General features: G+C 40.1%; 1 protein-coding gene across 29 annotated transcripts in view; it reads left to right on the forward strand.

The window, feature by feature from the left end:
• RBFOX1 (RNA binding fox-1 homolog 1) overlaps positions 1 to 1,739 on the forward strand; it is a 773,250-nt gene extending 771,511 nt beyond the window's left edge. For all 29 annotated transcript variants that reach the window (XM_088064272.1, XM_088064270.1, XM_088064271.1 and 26 more), the window contains one exon: positions 1 to 1,739. This exon is cut by the window's left edge. The gene's annotated coding sequence lies outside the window, so the exon portion shown is untranslated.
• Positions 1,740 to 3,575: the final 1,836 nt, after the last annotated feature.

Here is a 3,575-nt window from a genome sequence, read left to right on the forward strand (position 1 = left end):
AGGAAGCTTTCCGAGGCCTGGGTATTGCAATACATGCAGTAGTGCATCATTTTAGCAACTCTAAAAAGAGGAAAAATTACATTTTTTATCTTATACCTCAGATATTTTGTTCTGTGTATTTTAATATTGTGGGTCTTTAATTTCTGGAGGTTCCGTAGTTTGATTGCTGGCTGTAGAAGTTTTTGTGGTTGATCTAGAAAGCTGCTAGATATGAATAAAAACTGTTTTAGGGCCACAATCAAGAGTGCTATATCATGTAAATGAATTATATATGCTGAATATTAAGCTATCGGGGTTATCACATGTTTTGTAAGAGTGTAAGTGACTACAGTAGTCATTTTTTTCTGCATCTACATTTATTTTAGTTTATGAGAGGGAGGGAGGGGGGAAATTTGGGACAGGGGAATGGGGTTTGGCTAAAATATAAATTAATGAAGCAAAAAGGGGCCCCACTGCACCAACTATCATATATCACCTGTCTTAAATTATTCACTGTTTGTTCAAAGCCAAAGGTTATGTTCTTATTAGGGGTGCTTCTGTCGACTCTTGTACATAAAAATCAGATTGAAAGCTGTCCGAAGGCACCCTTTTAAAGCATTCCACCAGGCAGTATTCAGCTATTTAACCATAACTAGTTATTTAGGCAAAAACTGCTAGTTAGACCATTAACAAGCATTCTTTTTATATTTCTTCCAGTAAAATAAATTATTGATATCATTGCTGACTTTTATATTATGGGAGGGAAAAAAAAAATAAAAAAAAAAACAATAATAAAAAGGTGATAAAAGCACTGTTTCTATTTTTTTCTTTTTTTTCCAAAAAAGAAAGTAATAAAAACTTAAATTCTTTGTACCAGTAAAAAAAAAAAAAATAAAAAAAATGTATAAAATTTACATCCGTGCAGTGGAGTTGTTAAGTTCTAGAAATACACAGCCTATGATGCTTTAGACTTAGCCTAGTAGACCAACTGTTAGAGACAGACGTATCATTTTTATGGAATTATATGATAATCATATTCAGATTTATATAAGCATTTTACAAGTATTGCAATCATTGAGTAGAGATAATCATGGTATTTTCATCAGCTTGGTACTTTTTGAAACATGACTGTGTTGTGTAAACAATCTGCAATTTTTCAAGGCGTGACAACTCGCCGCCCCCCCGTTCAATTTCCCAACCCCACCATTCAATTTCCAAGCCCCGCTGTTTGATTTCCAAACCCAAACTGAGGCCACTCTGCTCAATATTGGGCCCAACTTTTGCACCTGGCACAAAAGCAGGAGCTTCTCCCATCCCAGCACTCCTGGGAAGAGCCGCCGCTCGCGCCCCGGCCGGCGCCGCCCAGCAGCGCCTGGGAAACTCTTCCAGGCACCACTGAAAAATTGCAGGTTGTCTGTGCATATGTTTGGACTCTTTCCATGTTGTCCTGTTTACAAGTTAACCTAAGTTGGGGTGTTTGTCACGGGTCTTCTTGGTTTTGTATTTAAATAAATAACGCGGCAAAGCGTCCCGCCAGGGGTTTGCTGCAGGTAGTTATATCCTCATGTGTAACGTGCTGCCCCCCGGCCAGCACCTTAGTAAATGATCAACTCACCGCTGTGAACCTGCCAACTTGCTATAACAACTCTGCTTTAAAAAAAGTGTTTGTGATCAGGCTTTCTCTTTGTCATCGTATGTGCATGCAGTATGATCAGTTGAACAATAACCATCAATAAAGTTTCACAAGATTTGAAAACGAAGTTTCTGTAGCATTTATATCTAAGGATGATAAATAAATTATCTTTAAAATTGAAACAGAGAGAGAAAGAGACTATATTAATCGATGAAAAATGGGGCAGTAACATATATTTATACTGGTGAGGGAATGAACTGAAATTTATTAAGAGTTCGATCCCCACATTTGTTATGTAAGATATGCAAAACAAGCCTCCTATTAATAAAAAGTAAATTTTGTTCAAACACCGTGATGAAAGCAAATTGAAAAATGTTTACCAAATGTTAGGCTTCCAATTTAAAGTGTGGATGAGACATCTTTTTTGGAATTGCACACACAAAATGTCTAATGTAGAGAATAACAGAATTTATTTGCAATTTTAATTTTCCTGAGATGGCTTTACAGCTCCCACTCTCCAAATGATTATATGGCGTTTTAGTCTATAAAAATTATCTTGAAAGGTTGAGGGTGCAGCCCATATTAGAAAATATTTTGTTTATAAAACTCCTACAGTACTCCTAGTAGTCATTTTAAAATGTATGTCTGAAATAGTTATGTAAGAAAAGCATTTGAAATTTTTTTACAATATATATTGGGAATGTTTTCACTTATATAAATAACTACTGATAATATGACTTATGAAAAAATTATTACTACCATATGTGGAATATAGTGACTTCTAAACAGATTTAAAAAAAAAAAACAAACCCTACAAACCCAGAAAATGTGTATATCTGTCTTTAGAAATTAGTGTTTATATCACAACCGTGATTTGTGAATAAAGAAAAATGGTTTGTAATATCAAAATAAAAGCTTAGTCTGAAAAGGTACAAATCCGTTGGTGTTCCAAGTCATTTTGCTTTCCCTGCTAGCAGTGTGGGTGCCAGGGCTGGTGTGTCCCCAGTGCTCTGTCCCTGGGGCACGGGGCTGTCCCTGCTGGGGCTGGGTGCCCCCGGGTGCCAGCCCTGCCTGTCCGTGTGTCTGTCCCCGTGTCCGTGCGTGCGCCCTCGGCAGCTGCCACCACAGGCAGCCAGCGAGGCTCCGGGCTCGGGGTTTGATTCCAAAGATGACAAGTTCCAGCACCAGCTGTGCTTCTCAGGCAACACTGCATGATGCATGGGGATAGCTGGGGTTTGTTCGTAGGGGTGAAAAAGGCATCTTCCAGACTGCAGTTTGCCCTCCCCTGAGCTGTCCCTGCCTGGTGTCTGTTTCTGTGCACACCAGGGAGAGCTGTTCCAGAGGCTCCTCCTGTCACTGCCGAGCTTGTTGCCCAAGCCACAAGAAAGGTGTCCATGTGCTGTAGTTCTAGACATGCCCATTAGCCCAGCAGGTCCAGATGAATCTGGTGTCGTGCTTTGGCCGTGTCACATGCATGCCAAGAGATTTATGTGACCCTTCTACCTGGGTTCCCATTATACTCTAATTTAGCAGGGGAAGACAAGACAGAGAGAAGGGATTCAACATTGCTTGGGTTGCCGTTTAGCAGGAAGTTTTATCCTACCAAGTGCCTGAATCCTTTCAGGAAGCTAAAGAGAAGAAGCCCTGATATTTGCCAGGAATGGTGGGGAGATATTATGCCGTGCTTAATTGATATCTTTATGTGACATACAAGCACTAAGTGTCCAAGTGCACTGTCCTGCACATCAGGCGTGATGGATGCTTTGCACTGCTTCCCTCGGTGGCTGGGTGGAATGACTGAGGTGGCAATGCTGGGTAAGATTTGGGCTGAAGGCAGGTTAAACACAAGTGGGACACATAGACACACATGGAGAACCTGAAGTGCCACGTAATTTTTACATGGTTGGATTAATCTGCTTTTGTCTGGTATTATCACTTCATGCAGTAGTGCTTCCTCTCTTGG

The sequence above is a fragment of the Pseudopodoces humilis genome, chromosome 18 (genome assembly GCF_049639895.1).
Source record: "Pseudopodoces humilis isolate 2021_Gansu_Grassland_sample_001 chromosome 18, ASM4963989v1, whole genome shotgun sequence".
Lineage (NCBI taxonomy): Eukaryota > Metazoa > Chordata > Aves > Passeriformes > Paridae > Pseudopodoces > Pseudopodoces humilis.